The sequence below is a fragment of the Gallus gallus genome, chromosome 3, assembly GCF_016699485.2.
Source record: "Gallus gallus isolate bGalGal1 chromosome 3, bGalGal1.mat.broiler.GRCg7b, whole genome shotgun sequence".
Taxonomy (NCBI): Eukaryota; Metazoa; Chordata; class Aves; order Galliformes; family Phasianidae; genus Gallus; species Gallus gallus.
In genome coordinates this window covers 74,275,047-74,300,435 of record NC_052534.1, presented here as the reverse complement: position 1 = coordinate 74,300,435, position 25,389 = coordinate 74,275,047, and the positions used below count along the sequence as shown (strand labels likewise).

At 34.3% G+C, this 25,389-nt stretch overlaps 1 long non-coding RNA gene across 1 annotated transcript in view; it reads left to right on the top strand.

Moving 5' to 3' along the window:
- Nucleotides 1-23,724, top strand: part of LOC107053105 — a 38,650-nt gene extending 14,926 nt beyond the window's left edge. The window contains exon 3 of the long non-coding RNA XR_001466083.4: nt 13,185-23,724. This is a non-coding gene — a long non-coding RNA (uncharacterized LOC107053105). The remainder of the gene's footprint in view (nt 1-13,184) is intronic.
- Nucleotides 23,725-25,389: the final 1,665 nt, after the last annotated feature.

The following is a 25,389-nucleotide window of genomic DNA, read 5'->3' as shown; positions in this document are numbered from 1 at the left end:
CATTAATAAGAATTCAAAGAAAATGAAAATATAATTATTAATTTCAGTTGAAAATGTAACAAGGAAATCTTTATTAAAGAGTTAAAAAGATTATTTCATGTCACTATATATTCAATGTCTTTATGAGATGATTTTAATTCTGGGTCTGTATGAAAAAAGATAAAGGAGAAGGTGGGGAGAAAGGGATCCTGATAGGGTGTAGTGTTTATGTATCTCTTTTGTAGTGCAAGAAATTTGCTTAGTTTTCTCTCTGTGCTTGTACTTAGACTATCACAGAAGAGAAGCATGAACAATAAGTTCTTATGCAACTCTTTCTTCCAAGACTGTGCTTGTGCCAGTAATTTACAAGTAATGGTCTACAGCTGTGATCTCCAGCTCTTGAGCTGTTTTGGTATTTCAGTAATTACAACAGTTTCATTAACATTTAAAGGGAATAGTCAGTTCAATATCAATAAGAGACTATTCTGTACAGCATGGATCCATTTCACATTTGCATTTGACATTTGATAATCTCTACACATCAGTTCTGAGCCACAGAAATGAGATGTCACACAAGGGAAAAATTAACCCAGATATAACTTTTTAGTAAATTTATGGAGCTGTAGAATAGAAGTTGAGGACTGGCATGGTTGTGAAGAACACCTCTTTCCCAGTCTTATGTTCATTTGAAACATAAGACATAACTTTAAGCTTTTGTTGTGTACATGACAAATTTGTGGATATTGAAAAGAAATAAAAATGGGAAACTAGCTAAATAGTGAAATAACCAACATAGATGTGAACATATTTTCTATATGTAAATAATAAACATGGTCAAGTTTCTGAGATGTCAGATGTACATTTTACAGCAGTCTTAATTTTTGGCTACCACTCTCCATAGCAACTGTATATCTACTATACACAGCTGATGCAATTAACAGGAATCAACAAAGAAACATCATTACATTAGCACAAGCAGTAATCAGAAATTAAAATTCAGTGAAGCCAGGTTTAAGCTGATACATCAGAATAGACAGTTTTAAATTCTGCATAACATATGAATCTAGCAACTGGAAAATGCTAGCTCAGTGTACAGCAGCAGCCAATTAAGCTAATTAAATGTTAGAAACTAGTGGAAAAGCAGTAACGAAAAGCTTTATTTCCAATTTCATAAACTCATTTTTTTCTGATGTCCTGGAAAACAAGTAGATGTTCTCATGTCCTAGAAAACAAGGATATTCCTCATCACCTATTGCTGAGGAATATGACAGATATGCATAGGGACCAATGGAAGGAAACAAAAATATCGCGTGTACAGAGTTTTCCTTACAAAAAAAAAAAAAAAAAGTAAAAAACAAAACAAAACAAAACAAATTCCCTCATCCCAGGAAACTAGATACCAAATATGAATGCATTACTCTATGAAGGGATGTATGACCTGACAAAGTATGGTTCTCGGGTAAAAAACAAACAGAATATCACACATATGTATGTTTCATTACATATGTGTGAAATACACAGGTGAATTTCAACATTAAAATTTCTTTCCATATGGAATGTGAATGCCAAAACATCATCTGTGTTCTAAACCAAAGCCTTCAGAAGATATAAGGTCTGCTCAGATATTATCGTCTTCCAATTTTGTTATGTTGGCCCAGGGTGTCAGAAGAAGATGTTACTGATATAGCAGTAGAAGATGAACCTTCCTGACAATATTCCATTACATTTGGTTGCTGTGTGATGGATGGCAGCAGAGGGGCAGTCTGACAAAATGGTGTCTGACATGGAAGTGTATATGAAACAGAGATGTGTCATTGAATGCTTTTTTTGTGGAACAAATGGCATCCACTGACATTCATTGACACTTGCTGAATAGTCACGTTGAATAATCAATGGATGTGAGCACAGTGAGATGGTGGGTGGTGTGCATCAACAGTGGTGACAGTGGTGCGAAGGAAAAGCCATGCAGATGGCCGTGCAGATTTTCATGAGTATAGCATGCAGGCTGTTGTTCATATTTGATGAAAATGCAAAGCAAAATAGTGATGATTCTATGAATTTTGCTCTATCAAGTGGTGTTATTGTGTTATTTGTATCTGTTGTGGTTTCCATGGAAATAACTGGAAGGCATTACTTTAATGATTACTGGAATTGCTTTATTTCTTTTGTTTAAAAATTCTTTATCTTTTGATATGTTGAAGAAATATACAACCTAAAACCTCAGAATGTTCTGTTTTAGATAAACAAATATATGACTTACTATAACATTTTTCCTTTGTCTTTGCTGAATATCTGTTCTGATCCAAATTGTTTTTTCCTTATTTTTCTGTTTGATGTTAAAAACAAACAATGAAAAAATGAATGAAATGAAATGAAAATTCTATTCTTGCTCTACCACATTCTTCAGATACATAGTTCTGAAGGTCCTGAAGAATGACTTTGACATTAGTAGGCATAATAAAGATAGCCTTAAATCATCAAAACAGATAGAACTGAAAGAAAAGTAATACTGAATGCTTTCAGTAATTTTCCATTTGTCAAAATTACAATAAAAAGCCTTTAAAAAAAGGAAAGATTCAAAGTTATTTCTGCCTTGAAATATGTTTCTTATAAATTAACAAAATGCAGTCCTTGATTTGGTATGTTCTGCAAAAATAGCATTGAGAATAGTGGGCTGTATATTCAACAGTCACAGACCTTCACAGTAAAAACAGGTTCAGAGAAAAATGGCTGCTACAGAATCTAGAAGTTAATGCATCACAACCTCTTTGCCCTTTCTGTCTGCCTGTCTTATGGACTGATCTTTGGAGATCACTGAAGTTGTCCTGTTATTCAGAGACAGAGATCAGTATTATAGAAATTTCTCAAAAATTTTATGCTTAACTCCAGCAGTCTTAAGGAATGACCCCTTTCAAACATGCCTGAAGGGTAATATATTCTCTGTTTCATTAGCAAAGTGATATTAAACCCAAGTTTTGGCAACTTATAGTAGTTTTTTGAGGTAACCACAGTCATTAGTTTATATTGTTTGCTTTTAAGTTAGTTTAGTATTACAAATTGTTTTGAGTGTTTTAGTTTCAGTTGGGATGGAATTGTTCTTTTCAGAGTGTCTGGTACGATGGTTCTAGGACAACAATGCTGACAACACATCAATGTTTGCAGTTGCTTCCTGAGCAATTAGCTGGTTGAGAACAGCAAATAATTTAAATTACAAGATATGAAATTACTACATAATGCTGCATGTTATCATTATTATGGCTGTTCTATGTCTTCTTAACAATAGTATATTAAGAATTATCCAGGTTAAACAAGAATGATCTCCAACGGAACCAGAATGAGTTTTTGCATGCAGTAACACAACACTGTGAATCATCCCCCTGCACTGAAAGACTGTTATGACAGATGAAGCCCAAAATTATGATCTGAGTACCCCAGGCAATTTACATGAATGGCCCATAGACTATGTGAATAATATGTGAGTATATATATGTATCAAAAAGCAGTATAGGTGATGGTAATTAGGATGTGTAGAAACTGTGGGACCTGATCCCCCAGTTTCAGCTGGGGCAGAATTGTTCTCTTCAGAGTGTCTAGCATTATACCAAGTTCTGGTTCTAGGAGAAAAACAATGCTGATAATACACTGCTGTTTGTAGTTGCTGCTAAGCAGCATTGTACAGTGCCAAGATTATTTGTAGCATAGGGGCCAGGGAGCACAGAGGAAACAGAATTAGGACAGCTGACTTAAACTGGCCAAAGGGATATTCCATGCCACATTTCATCATGTGGATGGAGCTTTAAAGGCAATGGGAGTTCATCTCTTTCTCTTCTGCTGCTCAGGGGGCTGGCTGGGCATTGATCAGAGGGTAATGATCAATTGCTTGTGCATCCCTTGTTACATGCATACATACATATATATATATATATATATATTTCTTTCACAAACATTATCCTTTCCTTTATCTTAGTAAATAATTTCATCTTAAGCCATGAGTTCTATTATGCATGTTTTTTTTTTCTGATTTTCTCCCCCATCTCACTGGGAAGGGGGGCAGTGAGTGAACAATGATGTGGTGCTGAGACACCTGCCAGGTTAAACTACAACAGCATGAAACACATATATTAGTACAGTATATATACACAGTTTGTGAACTGTTAATACAGATAATTATGGATGTTAACAGAGAGCTAATATTTAAAAAGAACTGTTCATGCAGTGGATATTATCCCGGCTACTCCTTTTTTTCTTTGGTATGTGTAGTTAGAAAATATTCATTAAAACATTTTAATATAAAATTCTATTTTTCTTCATTTTTTTCATAAAATATTGAAAAAAAACTAAAACAAATAAATACTTTAGTAGAATCAATGCGATTTGACACTGGTAATTGCTAGAAACAGAAACAGAACTCTGAAATAGAAAAAGATTGATGATACTGAGTTATGCCATTAAATGTGACATTAATATTGGACCATCATTTGTATGAAGTCATTTTCTAGAGGAACAATTATGTAGCGTCTCTAGAAAAAGTTCTCAAGTTCTTTTGTTCAAAGAACTGCTGGTTTCAGCTAAATTAAATCCTTATTGTAGGATGTTTTCTCCACTGACCTTATGCTGTATCTAGTCACCTTTGAACAGTGCCTGCTATTATAATTCTCAAGACTGTAAACTGTAAATCAATGCAAAGCATTTTTCTATTTCTGCTTTTAGTCCAAGCAATTTAAGCTTTAGTGAAAATCATACTGAATATTTCCCAGAATGAGTCTTTTGGGCAGGTCAAAGTTGTCATTTTCAAGGAAAGTAAGATTTGTTATACTGGGTTTGACAGGTTCTTGCCTTGAAAAGCAGATTCCGAGAGAACAACAGAACCCTTAATGTACAATTTTTTGCCAGTTGTGAATATCTGAAAGAATTAAAAAAAAATTGGAAAGGTGGTGAAAATTTTTACTTTCCCAGAATAATAACTGAAAGTTAATGAATGCTAATGAATGCTAACAAAGTTACACATTTTATATTACTAAAATCATTAAAAAAAAAAAAAAAAAAAAAACTTACCTAATTTGGCTTCTCCAAAAGTAGTGCCTCCTATTTATTTCAGTGGAGACTGCAACAGATACAAAGAGCATACTGATACTATCGAGCAAATTCTCTGCAACAGAATGATGAAAAAAATTCACAAAGGTTATCCCTTCACCTTCATATCCAAATGATAGAACTGTAGAGGAATATTTTCCACCTGGACATGGGTTAGAGTACCTGGGAAAAAATAAAAATTAGAAGAAAAAAAACCCACTTTTTTCTTTCCCCAAATGCAAAATAGAAATCAATTAAAAAAAAAAAAAAAAAAAAAAAAAGTAAGGAAAACCCTAACATATAAAACTTGAAAATTCAGATGTTGTCTGTCCTGTTTCCTTCTGGTGCTGAAATTAATTTGCGATAAATAAATAAATAGGCTCATTTTTTGTTTCTCACTATAAAGCTATTTATATTCATGATTAATCTTTCTATCTTCTGAAATGGATAAAGAGAAGGTTCATTATCACATCTTACAAAATAAACTTTTCTACAAACTAATACTACTACAATTTAAAACTCTTCCCACTGATGGAACGGTGTGCCAAGATTTGATTAGCAACAGCAAGGGCTGGGTTCAATTTCAAAGGGTCATATCAAATTGAGCCTGCATCTGAAAACCTGAGAAAATTAAATTAAACTGTCTGAGTGCTCAGTGAGCTGTACTTCTCTATTCTCAAATGATGAATCAACTAGCTTAATGAAACAGCATGGTGTTGAAGGGGGTGAAAAAAGAGGAAAAGAGATATATAAACAGCACAGCACACAATAGTTGGCAATCTCTTTGCTCAACAAGATATTGCACTTTTTTGTTGATTGAATGAACTTGTAGCTTATCTGCTTGCAGGCTTCTCCTATAGTACCCAAGTATTCACTGTTCCTGCAAAATTTCATGGCTGTATCACCTTTTCTGATGGGTAGCAAAAGCTCAGACAGGATCCAGCTGTCATGGTCGTGCAAGCTGTGCACTCATTGCCTTTCCTATTGCCTAGGAAGCTGCTTTTCTTCTGCAGTGCTTTGTGCTCTTAATCAGGATGCATAATACACAGGATCACACAGAATTTGGTGCCTCTATATGAAGACCTCTGGAATTAATGATGTTGCCACTAAAGCGCTATTCAGGAAGATGTGGGAAGAGTTTTTAAAAATTTATGGTCAGAAGAAGAAATTAAACCCAGTTGTTCTAGGTTATATGCTGATGCTTTTCACCCATAATTTTAATAAAAGAAGCATTCCTTCTCTGCTTCTCCTGATAACAGAAGAATTTTAAAGAAGGCTTAAAAGAAGTGAGAAAAAACTCCAGAGGGGAAGGTTTTAGTCCATGGCTAATTGCACAGGAAGGTTCTTCACCCTGAATAATGTGTCTAGGCACCCCTTGTCATCCACATGCATTAGCCAGTTTTCAACAGCTTGTAGTATGCTGTTTCTTATGGTCCCATATGAAAGACATCAACTTTCTTCAGGCATCCAGTGCAAATTCTGGACATTAATTTGAGTGCCACCAAACCAGAGGCTGACATTGCTAAGACTACCATGAAATTGCTTTGTAGATCTAACCTTAGGTTCATATCATTTAAGGAACACTTCTGATACAAAATCCTTAAAGAACTTCTTATTTGCTCAGTAAGTAGTGTATTGGGCCCTTTCATCTGAAGGCAAACTGAACTCAACAGGCAATTACTATCCCAGGGAGCTATTCATTTCCTTTATCAATGAAGATATGAAATGTTAATGAACAATGCATATATTCTGCTGATTAGTCATTTAGAATCAGTAGGTCGTTGTGAAAAAAAAGAGCTCCTAACCCACATCACAAAAATAAATAAATAAATAAATAAGTATTGCACTGTGAGTGGAGTGATTTGGGAACTAATCAAGTCCCACATCCTATAGTAAGACCTGTAGATAAATCTGTATATAAGAAGGCCACACACTGAATGATAATATCAGCTTTGTCCTAGGTAACAACTGTATTTACCAAAGGCAATATCTGCAAAGTCAGCAATTACTTATTTCATAATAAGAAATAAGTCAGATATAAATAAGTAATTGCTGACTTTGCAGTATTACTCTACAAAAGTATTACTCTCCAAAAGCAATTATTCATCTATTCATCTGGGTCCTGATTATATTTTAAAATTATCACATTCAGCAGCATGCAATGTTATAGTTAGATATAAAACATTTCAAAGTGCTGGTTAAGAATGGCCAGCTAAGAATGCTTCTCTAAAGCACTGTCTAGCCTAACCACTACACCATTAAAATTTTAATGCTTGATATTGTGAACTCATTAGAAATACAAGAACAGCAACTACAAAAATCAAACCAGTCCACATTCCTAAAGGTAGCGATCTCACTATTTGAGATATCAAAGCTATTTGATACTGATTCCCTCTCTGGCATCAATCTAAGTGAAGATTTTTTTTTCATGAGAGCAAAGCATACCACTAGTAAGGGAAATTTTAGTTAAATTTAGCTACATTGACCTAATTAATATTTTTACTTTTAGTTCTATTTGCCTTTTTCTATCACGTTAAAATATGACTTTTTATTTATTTGTAGATAGTCTCTCAGGGATCCAATATAACTATCAAGACTTCAGGTTTATAAATCTGAGATAAGCTCCCTCGACTTTTTTGAGGGTCAATAAAGAGTGGCAGAAATAAGAGCATTTCTATTGGATGAGGTTCTATTCATCCTAAAGAAGATACCTAAAATATGATGAAATGCTTCTGAAAGTTTGACATCATTTAAGAGTAACTTGTTCAAAGTTTTCTATATTTATAAGTGACTAAATAAGAAAGAGGGTAAGGAACCATCAACCAGTCAGTAGAAAAGTTAGAGGACTTTAAATGGATTTGTATGTAAAGTCAACAATGCCATGAGGATGTGAAAAAAATACAGTTGTGATAGACATGCATTAATGTGCTCGGCTAGAGCAATATATTCATTTCTGGGGTACCACTTGTTGGGAAGGAAAGGAAAAATCTAGAAGAAAGCAGAAAGATCGTATGAAAAAAATCTCTCTTTTGATCCAGAGATTGGACTGGAGACCTCAAAACTTTATTTTATTACCATATCAATGATCAAAAGCTAGGAAAATGTGGTTTATGTAGAAGGTTTGAACAAAAAGGTTGGTTTAGCCTAAAGTGATATCCATAAGATTGTAAATATGGCAACTGAAAGAGGGAGAAAATATTTGTTCTCTGTGTCTGTGATCAAGAGTGCAGAAATGAATGTCAACGAAGATTCAAGCAGCAAGGAAGATTCAGCTAAGACAATATGAAATAGAGATGGTGAATTATGAATCTGAAGTGCAAAAGGGGACTGTGAAGATACCATCAGTGGAGGTTTTAAGACTAACTATTGCTAGGAAATTTACTGGAATAGATAATAACATTCGTATAGGAAGTTTGAACTGAATGATTTCCTCAGCAGAATCATCACTATTTCCACAAACTTCCTGTAACCCCTAGGATTATCCTCTGGCCAGCTCTCTCCTCATTTTTCTTACAGCTTCTTATTTTTTTCTCACATTTGCATCCTAGCTGGTGTTCTTTCTTTGACAGCAGATTACAAACTGTTGTCCCTTTTGCTCCCAAATTTCCTTTCCCTTTCCATACCTCAAGATCAGTCAATCAAGCTCCATCAGTATGTTCCCCTGCCTCACTACAGGTGTACTGGTGTACTCATACTTCTCAATTAATTTTATTTCTTCTGTTTTGATCATACAGAAGTCCATTGTTCACTGGCTGGTATCTACTAAGTCTTACAACGAATATAAAAAGTTAATTTTTAGGTAATATTTCAAAGGATGCATTCCAGCTTTGCCACTCTTCCTCTCCCAGGGGACTGGGATGAGCTATCTGATATAGGGAGGAGTTATTCAGATGTGTGTTCCAAGGTTTTTGTACAGTACTAAAACCTAGAACTTGATTTTCAGGAAGTGAATAAACCTCTGGCAAACAAGATAGAGAAAAAAAGAGGAGAGGTCCACACACTTAGAACAATTTCTAAGAAAACAAGTGATGGTGAGAGGAGCGAGTGAAAAAAGCAAAAATCTTTTCAAATTTTCTGGTATTGGTGAAATTCACTTGTGAGTACTTTGAGAACTTAGGGGCAGTGGATTAACTTCTGGAGTAAAGGAAAATGAAAACACAGTCCTATCTTTAAAAAGGAAGAAAGGAAGAGATAAAGTATTAAAAGGCAACTGTCGACGGTTTACAGGCTGGACCGGCCCAGTTCCGTGACTAGTGGGGCGGAGGAATTTTTTTGCAAAATTCCTGCCTCTGGAAAAGGGAAAGAGGGGATCCCCCACAAAAAAAGAATAATTAAAAAAACAGTGGCAATGATCTGAGGAGAAACAAACTAATTTACTAAATATAGTATCGAAATGCACGATAACACACTATAATACAATATAATTCAATATAATTTTAAATAAAATAAAATATAATTGAGAGAAGGATTGTCTGAGAGCTAAAGGACTTACACTAATACTGAAGCGTTGCTTGCAGTCGGGAGCAGCAGCAAGACGATCCAAAAGCGAGCACGACGAGATGAGAAAAAGAAGACCCAGGTCAGGTGACCTACAGGCCTTATATCTATTCCCCTGAGCAGGAATGATAACAGTACTCGAACAGTCTTCTGGGGAACGTAGTTCTTCTCTTACGGACAAGTACCCGGAACTAGAGCATTTGCTCTTTAACTCCCAGTACACCGCATGATGTTATGATGTGGAATACCGATAACCAAAAATCATAAAACCATGGCAGGCAACTTAGTTTTAATTCTTCTGAAAATAGAAGAGAATAGATTTTTTTATTTATTTTTATTTTTTTATTATTTTTTTTTAAGTCTAAATGACTTAGACATAAGAAAAAAAAAATTCTCTCAGAGTGTGGCCAGATACTGGAATGGTCTGCCCAGGGAGGTGGTGGAGTCGCCACCATCCCTGGCAGTGTTCAAGAGGTGTCTGGATGAGGAGCTATGAGAGATGATTTAGTAGCTTGTGGTAGAAATGGTACTGGGAGAACAGTTGGTCTAGATGATCTTGTAGTTCCTTTCCAACCTTCTGATTCTATGATTCTATGAAACCTAACAAGTAGCTGACAATTTAGTAAGAGTAAATCATATCAAGTATTTCCAGTTTCTTTACAGAAGAGGGCAACAGCATTGTGGATAGGGTAGAAGTGGCAATTATATATATATTGATATTAGTAGGAATTTTGACACTGCTTCACAAGACATCTTACAAGCTGACTATAAAAACATTGGATGGATAACAGAAACATAAAACTGAACAGAAAATTGTACTAAGAGTGTGATTATCAGTGACTCACTCCTAAAACAGAAGGATGTAACAAACGCATCTGTTTACGTCCAGTAGGTCCTGAATAATACAGTATTTCCACTAACAGTCTGGAAAACAAAATCAAGAGCTTGCTAATGACATCTACGGAGAGCAGTAGGCTCCATCTGGCTGTAAGCAGATTGGAGAACAGGTTTCAAACTCAAAGTGGCTGTGACATACAGGTTTCACTTCAATGAAGGCAGGTGCAAGTTCTACCTAGTCTGAAGTACTGAACTATATGATCCTGGGTGGGAAGGAACCAGAAGAGAGGGCAAACAGCCAGACATGAACAAAGGTAGAAAAGCTGAATCTTAATGTTGACGCACAAACAGAAGTATAATACAAGAAATATGTGAAACAAGCTGTTCTCAATCTATTGAAATTATTGAAACCTCACCTTTTCAAAAAATATATTAATTGATTAGAGGATTCAGAGACGATAATAACCATCATTTGCAAAATGGTAGCTTAAAAGGAAAGACAGAAACCTGAATTTTTAATTTTATTTATTTATTTCTCCGTTTTAGAGATAATTACTCAGATTCATATATACATTTGGTTTTTACATTTATAATTTTGATAGATATGATGAGAAAATTTCTCATAGCACAAACTACTGAAACTATTTTCACCTGGTAAATATTGTTAATTGTGCCAAAATGAAAACAAAGATGGGAAGAAAAAATTACTGTGGTATATTTATATAAGCATTATTTTTCGAAATCCCAAACCTCACAATTAAGGGAAAGGCATTTATTTCACTTTTTAGAAAACATGGTCTAAGTTCTTTAGGTACTACAAACTCTTGTAACTCTACTATCCAAATCTAATAGAATAGAAAGAAGAATAAAAACATTTTTTCATTTATTTATGGATCTTCCTTCTCAGTTGAATTAATAAAAAATCTTTAGGTATGACAGCACAAGGAATAGCTTTATATAATTAAGTTGCTTGTGCATTTTATACAGCGAAAAAATAAAATTATATATACTTAGCTAAACACACAGAAGAGAATGTTGGACTATAGTCATTATCTGTTAGCCTGGAAGTATGTGATGGTGCTTCATCCTGAGAAGGGAATTTCCAACTAATAATTAGGTAACTGAGATAAGTAACTTTTGCTCCACTAGGAATTCCAGGGGGAGCAAGGGCTTTAGAGACAAGTCTTATCTACTTTGTATGGAACCCCTGAGAATCTTGGCTCTTTAACTTATAGTTTGGCAGATTTTCTCATGCCAGTAAAATGTTATTGCTTGAGTTGAACTGAGCCATGCACTTTGCCTTCCAGAAAGGATTAAATAAGTGTTGAGCACTTATGAAGACATCCAGCTTAGTACTGGAACCCAGACGTGCTTCCTAAATGCATTTTCCTAAGTAGTATAGAATAGGTGGAATTTGGGAGCAGGCTTGAGGAAGAAGTAGTAGGTCTTTTGTTATTGTGATCTACTTTGCAGTTTCTTTGCAACAGATTTCCTCTGGTGGTTCTTGAGCTGTGGAGAGAGAATGAGGCTGAATAGACTATATATATTTCCCAAACTAGGTGCCCATGCACTACCTCTGCATGCAGATATGTCCTTAAGATGAGAAAAGATAATTCTTGATGCTTACTCTTCTACTTTCTGTATACCAAACTTCATTGGAAGAGACCCAGACTGAATAGGGGTGGAATTCAGAATAGACCCCTATCTGGATCTTGGGCTGAGCTTTGTTCATCTTACTGAACTAGCCCAGTGTAAGTTTACTTTCACAAGAAACTTTTAAAAAGACCCATTAATTTCCTTGGTGGAAAATTAAAGGTACAATCTTGAGTAACTTACTAGAAAATTACTCATATGTCTCTCTGATTTCCATAAAATTTAAAATTCTTAGAGATTAAAGAATGTAATAGTCACAGGCCATCAGAAATACTCAGAATCTTGATACAGTAAATATAAATGCATGTGAAAACCACAGAACTTCATAGCAAAGTGGAATATACAGTAAAGTAATCAATTCTCCCCCTTCTTTTTCTTTTAATGCATAGCATTCTGACACTTTTATTCTATGTAGATGCTCTTTCAAAATAGTGATTGTGGCTTCCTATGCACTGACTAAATTAATTTTACTAATCTGATGGTTGTTCTGTTCCTGTGAGGAGAGGGCTAAATCAGTATTGTTGTTTGCTAAATTCTTCCCTGATTCTTCCAATTAGTGTCAAACTAAGAAAGGAATGGCAAGAATCACTAATTTCTGTTTTTCTGACATACTCAGCTTTTATCATCTGGCGCTCATGTAACTGTGATTTCTCTGGAAATGGTTCCTTGGTTAAGACATCCATGATTCACACCACCATCACATTATAGATTGGAAATGTGTAGATAATTAACTGATTATTCATAACTTGTTTCAGTGAGGACTTTGCAGATGCAGTTCTCCATTAAGTTTGATGGATTCATGTCTAATTTGGATTAGACATGCAACTCCATCTTTATTAAACTGATTTCCATCTACATGCTCCCTCTCTCTTCAGAAATTCAGAAAACTTATATGTGCATTTACATTTCAGTGTCTCTTTCTCACTCCTCTGCTCTGTTGATCAAATTGCTCTTCTTTCTCTTCCTTTCTCAACAATTCCCATTTATATATAAGCAACTTTATTCTATATAAAATAAAAAATCATTTTCTGCATCTCCACCTTACTACCTGCATATTTTCTTGCCGCTTGTCCAATTTTTTCACCTCCCACTCTCCCACTTTGTGTTCCAATCCTGCTGAAGAATTCTTTGTTTTTTTTTTTTAGGAGCATAAACATTCAACACAGCTTCTTATTTCATCAAGCTGAACCTGCTGATGAAGACTTCTTCCTACAGCTATGGGAGGCATTGCAATTGCAGGCTCTTCTCCTGCTGGGAGACTTCAACCACCCTAACATCTCCTGGAAAAGTAGCACAGCAAGCTGTAGGCAATCCAGAACTCTCCAGGAATCTATCAAGGATAACCTCTTGAACCAAGTAAAAGACAGGGAATTGGATAGGATGACCTTTAAAGATCTGTTCCAACTCAAACAATTATATGGTTCTATGATTATATGTTTAACACCTCAATTCTTTTACAACTATTTTGCACCTTATCGATTGCAGATTAACAGTAGGAGTTCTCCTTTTATTGATATATTTTCCTGTCTCAACTTTATGAACCAGTATGAAATTCTCCCATTTACATCTCTTGTGTGGTGTCCTTTGCACTTGTTTTACTATAACAGATTGCATTTCTCTAACTTCCAGATCAAGTTAACTGAAGCTACGTGTATATTTCTGTGTATTAAATCCTAATTCCCTTTTTGTATTACATTTACTACATTTTCTATATCTTTATCAAATTAGCAATCTGATTGAAGATTCTGTCATCAGCTTAATTTTCTAAAGTGCTGTTAAACATGACACATTTGTTTTGTCTCTATACTTGAGTTTCAGTTCACAGAAAACTTTAACTCTCTATTTGTTCTCTATTATATTCACATTACATCTTTAAGAAGAAATTATGAAAAATAACAGTGAATACTGTTGATTATAAAGAAGTTGTTCCTAATGACTCTCTACAAGGACATATTTACAGATTACTCAAGCTGTAGACACCTCAAGTGGGCTGTAATGTAAGAATCACATCATCTGACATTTGACGCTACTATGGTACCTATAATATCAACTTCATCATACACGGAAGTGTGTATAGTAAGTCTTCTAGCAAAACTTCCTGGTTTATAATCAGTAAAAAGAATGAACTGCCTCTGAAGAAGGTTCAGCACACCTGAGTTAGTCCTGACTCTGAGTCATCTATTAAATTATATTTCTAAAATTAGTTAGGGTAAATACTAAGAGCAAGATTTCCAGAAGATGACTGTATTTGCAAACATTTACAGAATATTTAAGGCTCTCAGAGAGGTCTGAAGGCTATGAGAACATAATCTGAAAAGAGAACAAGATAGATTATTCTAAAGAAGACAGTCTCATTATATTCTGCTAGTAGTGGATGAGGGAAAAAAAAAAACAAAAAACAGTCTTCATACCTGCCATCTCTAATACTTTCAAGTGAGAATAACAAACTAAATATTTGATACTTCCAAGATTCATTAGTGAAGGAGATCTTAATTAAAATCTGTACAAAATATTTCAACAGAAAAATGTCAACATTTTCATTTGTCTCTCTTGAATTGATTGTGCTCACATACAGGAAATGTCAGAATTTCTCAATATAAATGTATAAATATTGACAACTTTCAGGGTTCTTTTGCACTGTACACCTAAAAAAGGTGAATGTCAGTGACTTCATGAGTCTTGAGCAAGACTAGAGGGACTTTCTCATCTCTGATGTGTAACTTCGCAAAGCTGTAATTTTTACAAAATTTGTCAGATGGATAATATTTTTTCATAAACTGAAGTATGTTAAAGAATGACAGGCCTTTCATATTTTATGATACCTTAATGATAACTGCACTGAGCGCTGAATAAGGATAGCATTAATAAATACTTATCCATCACTATTATTAGGAAACACTTTTGCAAAATAAATATGTATGTCTAATTAGCACTTTGAAAATTGATGAATGTATGTAATGTTGAAACAGAATGATTATTTCTTTCCATAAGATTATGAATATTTACTTACACGTAGAAAGAAGAAACTACTTATAGATCAAAGATGAGCTAGCAACTCTCACAGAAAAACTGTCAGATTTACAATTTTTTTGGCATTTAATATATATTTTTTTTTCCTGAAGACATTCTTTTAAGTCAGAATTTTGTAAAAAATTTTCTGACCTTGTGACTGAAGAGCAGAGCCTGAACATCACAAGCTTTGGATATACCTTACAGATTCAAAATTGAAGTGAAGGCAAAGTATCTTTCATTTATTTGGTCTTTATCATTCTAAAGTTATCCTTTCTGGCTGGCATTAACACAGCATATTCATGTCCCCTAAGGCAAAACTACCAACAATGACAATTTGTCTGGCTGCATGGCTTCAATTTTGAATCTGTATATCTACAGTCAGAATTTGAAGTAGACTAAGAGCCTGCTTCAGAATTTAGGGGGAATAAGGCTCATGGGTGAACACTGCAGGCCATTTAGAGTACCAGGTCCAGAAAGTAGGTTCAGATGTTCTGGATATGAACAGATGAGTAGATGGGGTAGCAAGAACAAGAGCCTTGCATTTTGCCTTTGCTACCCAGCAGACCTGGATGTGCTGAGCAGGTTCTGATAATGTGTTGGTGGGATCTCATAGTCTAATAATCTTTAAAAAGAATAATCTCTTTAAAGAAATTTTTTCTTCTATGCATGAAACTGTAGCTTTCTGGATATGGTGCAGGCAGCCACAGTGGGAGAAGAGGCTGATATATATTCATTTTATTATTCAAATTCACACAGTTTGTGCTTTGTTTTTAAGATATGTCATGTTTTATCTCATGTCTTTAAGACACATTTGTTAGTGAGATATTATGTAAAAGAAAAATTTGAAATTCAGTCAAAGTGAAAGGTGCTTTGGAAAGCTATGCTGACACGCATAGCAGGCATGTTTAGAAATGATTCTAATTTGAATAGATTGTCTAGATATTGCATCAATAAAAGTAACACTAAGGAGACAGAATGATGATACTTTGTCAAGCTTCAGGAAAAAAAAATGCAATCAAACTGTTTCCCAAGACTATCAATTGTACACAAAGATATTAATTGACCATAAAACAGTTTTTTTATTTCCTAAACTCTTGTCTTAACATTTCCTAAATTAACTGTACTGAGGAGCTACAAAGTTTGTAGCTCATTTATTTTGGGAAAAACATTTTGTAAAATGCTACTGAAGTCTGCATTCTTTATCACACTCTTATAAATGGCCACATTCAGTGTGACTTCAAAACTGGGGGAGTATTATTCCTTGTTCATGGTCTTTATTACTCTCTCTCTCTTACAATCTCTTTCATTATATATATGCTCACATAGATACTTACACAGGTATATATATATGTACATAAATATGTATGTGTATGTATTCATTTGTGCAAATATGTATATACCTTCTTCACATACGTATCAAATATAGGGGAAATATTTAAGAAAAAGTCCAGATAAGAGTAGCAAATATAGAGCAAATACATCAAATAATGAAAGAAGTCATCTACTAGATGACAGTGAGTTAGACTACCAACTCATAGGCGATGTATTGTATGTGAATCCTTTCATCTAATATTTGTAAGCTCACAGCAGGCTCATTCTCTAGTCCATTGCAGAATGTTTTTATTTATTCACAAAGACTCAAAAAAAAAAAAAAAAAAGTAAAAAAAAAGTGTTGTTAGTATCAAAGGAAAATATTGTTAGATATGATTTGTTATACAGTTCCTCTCACATGCCAAGCATTAAGATCTTTTAAAAGGGTTTGTTACCACACAGAAGATATAAGGAACACTTCTTCCTCTAAGAAAATCAGACTTGAAAATTTAAGATTTTACGGTCCATTAACCTGCTATTAAAGACAAACGACAGGATTTCTTTCTGAAATGAACTTTTCATTGTACAAGAACTAAAGCTACAGTAACAGAAGAGAGAAAAGAGGAGGAGAAAAAAAAGGCCCAAGCAATAAAATGAGGCCCACAATGTGATTCTTATCAAAGTCCATGCCATTAAAGAAATGAAATTGCAGCAATACAAAGTTGTAGATACTGATTATGTGTAATGGTGCAGAACCAGGTTGCATCAGCATTGAATTTCAGGCAGTTCACATTCCATTTTACCTGCATTTCTGGAAAGTTGAGCCAGAGTCAACTCCCAGTAAGGATGCAGTTGATCACAGTGTTACATAAAGTCAAACTGACAGATAAGAGAAAGCAAAAGGTTCTAGGTCATGTCTCTGCTGGGTTTTAATTCATTCTCATTAGGAACAATAATGGACCGAAGTGCTTGTTAGATTCTAAAACTGAGAAGCATATTTATGGAATATGGTCACATTGTTTGCTTAGGTAGAAGAAAGTCAAGTAAAATACTTTTTTATTAATTTCATTAAGAAATATCTGTCCAAAAAGAGTTCTTCTAGCGTTAAGTAACATATTATCTAGGGAAGGTGAACATGGCATGATAAGCATATAATCAGGTGTGCTGTCTCTTTTAATTGGGTTCATTTCAGAATGAGCAACAAGCATTAGGATGCTTTAATTCTATTCATTTTAGTGAGAGCAATAAACATTAGGAGGTCCTTTAGTACCTTTCTCTGAAGAGGCCCACTTGACTAAATTTGGTATAATTTAAACAGGAGTAACTGGATACAAGATTTATTTAACCCTTTGCCTGACAAACTGTTCATTTTAAAGTTATCTCCGTAAAAGAAAACACTAAGTGCATTAACGAAAATTAGTATTAGTTGTCATTCTAGATGTGATACCGTAGCACCAAACATAGCACAGAAGCAATACCTCCTTTAGGGTTTAAGTTAGCAGTTGCACAGATCTTAAAATATTCTGCATATCTATAGGTCAGAGACAAAATCACAAGTAGGTGAAAATTAGTGTCTCCATATGTGTTGTACAATAAGTCATGACAAAACAGATTACACAGAGTTTGATGTTGACACGATCTATTTTGAATATATGAAACTATTCTTCCCATTTCATCCTCAGGCATTTGTGGTGGCTTGACCTTAGCCAGCAGTGAAACACCTGCACGCCCCCTCATTCATTATCCACCCCAGTGGAACAGGAGAAAATGAGAAGAGTGAAAGGGAGAAAAACTGTGGAAAGAGATAGAGACAATTTAATACGTGAAGGAAATAGATTTAAAAAAAAAAGCACATGGTACCAAGGCAATCTCTCACTACCCCTCAAATAGCATACAAATGCCCAGAAAAGCTCAGAACAAATGCTACCTTGGAAAACACCCCACCACCCCCAACTCAGTTTTTATTGCTGAGCATGGTGCTACACTATACAGAATAGACTTTTGGCCTTTGACCTACATTTACCCAGTGTAACATCATGTTATGCTGAATTATGTTATTTTAAAGTGTTCTACTGTTGACAGAGATTTATTATGGACACAGTTTAGCTCCTGTTGAAGTTAATTTTTAATTTTCAGGGATTACAGCTGTACCGTGACCTAGTGTGCTACAATTTAAGAATATCTTACTATTTCTATTGTCAAAAATGCCAAACAGCTGTTCTATCTTTCCATGTAATGGATATGGTATTTCATGTTTAACATAATGTACTCAATAGGTGCCTGGTAGAGTTAATCTTCTTAAAGTTAATGAGAATCTTCTCATCAGTTTCCCTGGGATCCGATTTTAATCCTGCATCCTTTTATTCCTTATTTTCAGTTCAGAGTGCAGTAATATAACTTGGTCAAACAGCCTCTATCTATTTTTCTATCAATTAATTCAATCCATCTGGCCTTTATTAACATAATACCTCAGCACATCACAATATTACATGAATGTTATTTTTAAAATGTGGCTGGAGTTCAACTAAGAACAATATCCTGCTTCTACTTTTATACTTTTTTCTCCTAGGTCAGGAATTTTCAACCCATTTTACAGGGATTTGGAAATGTCTGTATCCCTGAAAGTGTGTTGGTCTTTTTTTTTTTCTTTCTTTCATTTATGTTTGAGCCATTTTTGTTAAATATGCATATACTACTTGACTATATTCCTCCAAGAATAAATCTGTGTTCTCTCTCATGCTGTGACTGCTGACTCTTAGCTTCTTATTTCTAGGAAAGCATGTGAAATCATGTTGGTACACATTAGTATATATAACATCTCTAAACAAACATTTTAACTCAAGTGGACTGTGTATCCTTAGAAAGAATACATATCTCAGTACGCTGTGATAAACTGTTCAATAAAATAAATTAATAATGAAACCCCTCTTTTCAGTCTAGGCTGCTATTTTGCCATAGATTTTATTGGTCTGAATTCTTGGCAGAGAAATTGTCCCACAGGCCACATAAGGGGTACATGATATAATTCAGCACAGCATAACTATAAATGACCAGAATAGAGTCCAAAATGTCTGCTAAGTTCAATATCTTATTTATGTTTCATTCAGAGATGAGGACACTTTGGAATTGATCTAGGCAGAACGTTGGGTTCACACTACAGCTGGAACTATACATGTGAGAGAGGGTATGTGGTGCAGAAGCATTTTCCAGCAATTAATGCACTCAACATAATTATTTCAATGGAAGTATATTTATTTTTAAAAATTCTTCATGTACTCATATGTGCTAGACGATTGTAGGTATAGATGTTATCCATTTTATCTTAATTGTAAATGTATTTTTTATTCATTATAGAGTTGAGTGGAAGGTTAACACTACTGAAAGAGTGGTTACTGAGCAGGAGCTTTTGTGTAAATAATCTGACTGCTGGACTTCGTTAACAGGTTCTCTCCCTTTTCTTCAGTGCCATACGTTTCAGAGCATGATCTGTTTATTGCTTATAAGCGCATATAGACATATGCAGAATATGCACACGTGGCTTGTACAATACATAATTTGAGTTGTTCTAGTTTATAACAACTACTGATCAGAGAAGAAGAAAAAGAAAAAAAAGAAAAAAAAAAGAAAAAAAGAAAAAAAAGGATAAATTTTTATATTTTCTGAAAACCAAAAGTTGTTTAGGTCTCATATTACTTTACCTGCATACATACAAAAATTCAATATACACACACATACGGGTATATAGAGAATGCTGATTGGGACAAACAGTGAAATACAATAGGGAACACAGAGTTTTCTGGAAAGTGTCTCTTTCCTAATTTTAAACAGCTCTGGAGAACTTGTAGAAGATCTAATCTGACCAGTACTAATTCTTATTTCTCAACATTTTACTGAAAGAAATTTTTTAACCCTCTGAAAAATATTTTTATTCTAGAAAGGAAAATAGAAGTTTGGAAATAGAAGCCGGTTATTAAAAATGGAAAAAAATAAATCCATTAAATTATTTCTTTCCTAAGGCAAACATGTCTCTGTGTGGGGAAAAAAAAAAAAAAAAGGATAAAACGTGATTTCTTATAGAAATACTTAACAGTATAGAAAATAGCTAAATATACATTTGAATTTTCAAAATGGTGTACATAAACAGAAGAATATCGGGTGTAGAGTAACATATTCATTAGTGCTTCAACTAAAGAATCACTGGATTAATTTAATATTTAAAAAATGTAGTAAGCTTGACAATAAGTTGTTTGAAAAGCAGGAAAAACACTTCAACACTCCTTGTAGTATAGATGGTACCACATGGTACCATCACTCCTTGTGAAATTGGTTTGGATGGAAATTTTCCAACATGTTATTCTGAACAATGATATTTTATTGGGAGTCATTACAAAGCAATTACACGCTGATGATTTTTTAAATTTTTTTACAGTATTTTAATTTATATATTTGTGCAACTCATTGTACTATTCTTTGCTTCTTTCTCTGTACTTGAACATGTAAGTTGTCAAGACTTGTAAAACTTAGTTGTCAGAGACTGAAACTACAAAACTTGGATAATTTCTGAGCAATATATAAAATGTAATGTAAGAAGAGAGGGTAGACAGTTTTTTGCTTTGTTTTACTTTTTGTATTTTTTCTTGTTTGCCCTATCTTTCTGAACTATGTACTCTGTTGTTATCATAAATATTTCTTTACTGTAACAACTCATGAACTCCCATTCACTGATCAAACTAAGAGATGTACGTAATCTTTATTTTCTTTTGATGATGATATTTTACCTGATAAACTTCAGTTTTTATTTAAATATATTTAAAACTCCTGTGATTTCTCAATGCTTTCTGCAAACAATATGACACGGAATGATTAATTCTACTTATTCTTCTTAATAATCTTAAGAATCTTAATAATTCTTAATAATATGCAGATCTAATTCCATTTGTCTAGCTTTATCCATTTGGAAATTAGTTATATGTAAAAGCTCACTTAACGTTAGTTATTTAGAAAAGGGGTATCTAAATCAGAGCTAGGTGTTAGTTTTTCTATATAGTCAGTAGAAATCTTGCCAAAATGGTCATTTAAGTAACTATTCTTACCTTAAGGTAGAAATCTAATTTTTTTCAGATAAATTGTAAACTAAGCTATTAGCAGGTTGAGATTTATCTCTGGTGAGTTTAAAGAAAAGCTTTGAATGATGTTTGAGTTCTGAGTGTAGACTATTAGCCACAGCAGGGGGAGTTTGTTTACAGAACAGACTGAAATATTCTACCAGTTCCATAGTAAATGCTAATACAGGCTGAAAACAAATTAGCTGATGAAAAGAGAATATACTAATTAGCACATGGTTTTGTATAGACTTGAATGACAGTTCTGGTAGCATGCAAACATTTTGCTTAAATGGGAAAAAAATAATAATAAAAAAATAACACCATCATCATTACAACAGATTCAGAGAAGATACCAAAGTTTCACCTTGTAAGTGTTCCTTTGTTTGGCTTTGTATCACTTTGTTAGGGTGCTATTTATAAATACCCACAAAGAGTACTCTTGTCACAATTGTTAGAGAAGTATTATATATTAGGTGCCTCTCTTATTATGCTAAGCAGCTTTCATAATTGCGTCTGAAAATATGGTAACTATGCTTGCAAACAGCCAGTTAAACTTTCCTTTACTTGTTATCTCCTGTTAAATTTATTGCAAGTTTATAAAGACTAGTACATTTCTGTGTATACATTTGCTGTCTTTGTTCACCCTCACATCTCTGCATTCTGCATACCAGAAAGCAGAAACAACATGCTTTCAGACAGCTCTACATATGGTCATTTACACTGTCTCATGTAGGCCAGATAGCTACACATTTCCCTATCCTTTCCCCGATTGTCCTTTAAGTACAGACACTAAGTTTTCTTCACCTTACTAATTATACTAGGAAAATCACAATGAAAGGATCAGTTTTACTTTTTGTTTGTATTCACTGTATAAAACAAAGTAGGCTGATAATGTACTCTGGATGATACTTTCTTTCATGTCATTTGACATTCAAAAATGGATAGATCTATGTATGGTAGTGTGTTTGAAAGGAAGTTATTATGAAAATTACACTGGTAAAACATAAAAAGAGTAGAAAAGAAGAGGCAGTAGAACGTCTGTAAAGTATCAGTGAATCTTAATGCAGCAAGATTTTGGATTTCGCAAATATTGTGAAGGGATCTGATGATAGTGGAACAGTAATATTCCTGCCTCCATGGAAGTATGGTTTTCTGTATGGGGAGTTGCCAGTATTGCAATCTACAATAGTCCTCAAACAGGTAGGTGCAAGCTTTATTGAAGCAGGGTAAGATAATGTATGCCATTAGCATCAGGGTGTCAGTGTAAAGTGATAAGCTGGTGGAAAATATTGTCAACAAATTATAAGGAAAACAGAGCTGAGCTGGAGGAGGTCTATTCTACTGAGCCCAGGTGAAGGGAGCAACTAAACATTTTTTGCTGTTTTGTGTCACAAAGGATGTGTGCTACCAGTGTAAGAAAACTAGAAGTCATAAACAAAGAAGAGAAAAAGCTGTATCTGGAGTTTGTATGGACAAAGAGCAGAAAGTGAATTTTTAAGAGGTAACAAAATTCAGAGAAAGCCCACAGGAAGCACAATATCTGATTACACTTGCAAACAACTAACAGACATGTTAGCCTGTAATAGTAAGGTGACGTCACAACAAATATTCCTGAGAGTGTTGAACCTCGTTTTTGCTGTCTGCAGATGGTTTAAGGTACACATGGAAAATCAAGCAGTGAGCTGAGACACTAGAGCTGTCTTTGTCTGTAACATCCGAATGTTGAATTTATGCATATTTTTTAAAGTTTGGTCAAATTTCAAGCACAGCAGTACCTCTCAGCCATATGTGAGTTGTCATGAAACTGGCAATATAGATGCTCTGTTGTGTCCTTTGCAATGGCAATTTTACTCTGCTGCTTTTTATGTCAACCCTGCCAGCCCACATATTCTTGCTGCAGGGCATCACTTGTGTGCTGTAGCTTCAGAAACGCTAGCTAAAATCCTGCCCTGAGGAAAGCAAAGGGCTTTTGGTTTCAGTGGCTTTGAGTAAATTGGCTGACCAAGGAATGTTTTTTTTTATCCCCAGGTGGAGCTCTGTGTGCTGGCTGCATGCTGAATCTTTATCCCAGCGAGAGCAGACCAGGACTGCTATCAGCCTTTCCTTTCTTTTGCCTTGCTATTTTAGAAATAAATTTTATATGTGGAGGCCAGTAAGGAGCTCCTGCATTTGACAGTTGTGGTCTCTTATTCTGTGCTTGGTCTGGATATGATCAATGAGGTAAAACATGTGCTGTGGAATTAAATTATTTTAACAGTCTTGTGTTTGTGTTTCCAGTGTGCATGCTTTGCCAAATGATGTGAGTATTTGCTATGAAATTTCTCAGTTACTTTTTAATTCATACATTGCAGGCAATGGTTAGCTATTAAAAAGAAAGTCCTCTGGTTTTCCCCCAAGAGAAGAATGTGAAAAACTGAAACAAAATAATTTAGCTTTCTTCCATTTAATGGCATCAGAAACTCATTCACCTCTGAGATGATGTTTATCCACCCATTTTACATCTGTGTCAATATGCACCTTCCTTGATCAAACACATGACAGAAGCACTGCATATTCCTTCAGGAGAAAGACCTAGAGTGTAGTAAGCTAGAATTAAAAAATGGATGGATAAGTTAAATAAGATTTTAAGACTTACAAGCCTGAAGGGAAATGAGAAAAGTCAAAACAGAGCTTTTAAAATTATGTAAAGAGAGTGATGTAAATATATTTTTCACATCTTTTACAAGGTGCAGGACTGAAAAGTACAGAATTCTATTGTCACTGTAGTGCTTTGGCCCAACTGAACCAGCCCAATATAGAATTTTAGTTTTCCAAGACAAGGGGCCTAGAAAAACTGAGCTTTGGAATCAGGAAAATGAGAGTTCACTTAGTAGAGGACAGAAAACATGCGTACTTAGATCCACCTGGAAAATATTGAAAATGTTGTCCCTAACATATAAACATTTGTGCTCAGTATATTTTCAAAAAGTACAGAGGGAATTAAGAGATAATTTACTAATGCAAAAGTTGTAAAAGGTTCTAAAATTTTTTAATGCAGAAGTTGTAAAATATTCTAAACATTTTTATCTTATTGTGACTAGATCATTTTGCTGCATTATAGTCCGTGACTATCATTTGTTATTGTTTTCACTCAGGAGAGCTAAACACATTGGAACAGATTTCTCCTGTCACGTTTGGCTCCATCAAATTGTTGGACTGGTCTGAAAAAAAAAAAATGGAAGCTGGCTGCTGCTGCCCATTCAAAATTTCCCCTGAGGTGAGAAGAAAGGAAAAGCTAGGAAAAGACAATATAGATACTTTTTCTTTTCTAAATTTTCATGTCAGCTTATTGGTTATGTTAGAAGTAATGAAAGACTTTCCTGCTCTCACTTGAACCATGAACGAACCCACAGCTTAAGAGCTAAGGAGCTATCTCTTGAGGACTCTGCTGGGTCCCTGTCAGGTTTCTTTATTCATTCACTATCTCATGAGAATCAAATGTCATATTATATATGAAAGAGTAAAACTGTAACATTGAATTAGGATGTGTACAAAGCAATGGGGAAAATTGTAAGTTAATTATTTTAACCCTGATCATCTCTAGGCTTATATGGCTTTAGTTTAATAAGTGTAGGATATTTCTGAAATCAAAGAGATCACATGAATTTAAATTATCAAGACTTATATCAAGTCGATACATAGTGCATGAGAACTAGGAAAAGAAAAATGCAAAATGAAGTTGATGGAGTTGTGGCTGTGACTGTGAAGGTCCTTTTAAAAACATCTTTGTAGATTTCTAAAGAATTATATTAGACTACAGGTAGACTTACTAAAATATGGATGCTACAAAAAAAATGAGACCTGTGTCAATTCTCAGATTTCTCATCCATTTCTTATTTGCACATGTGTTTGCCTTTAGATAAGAAGAAAATTCTTACATAAT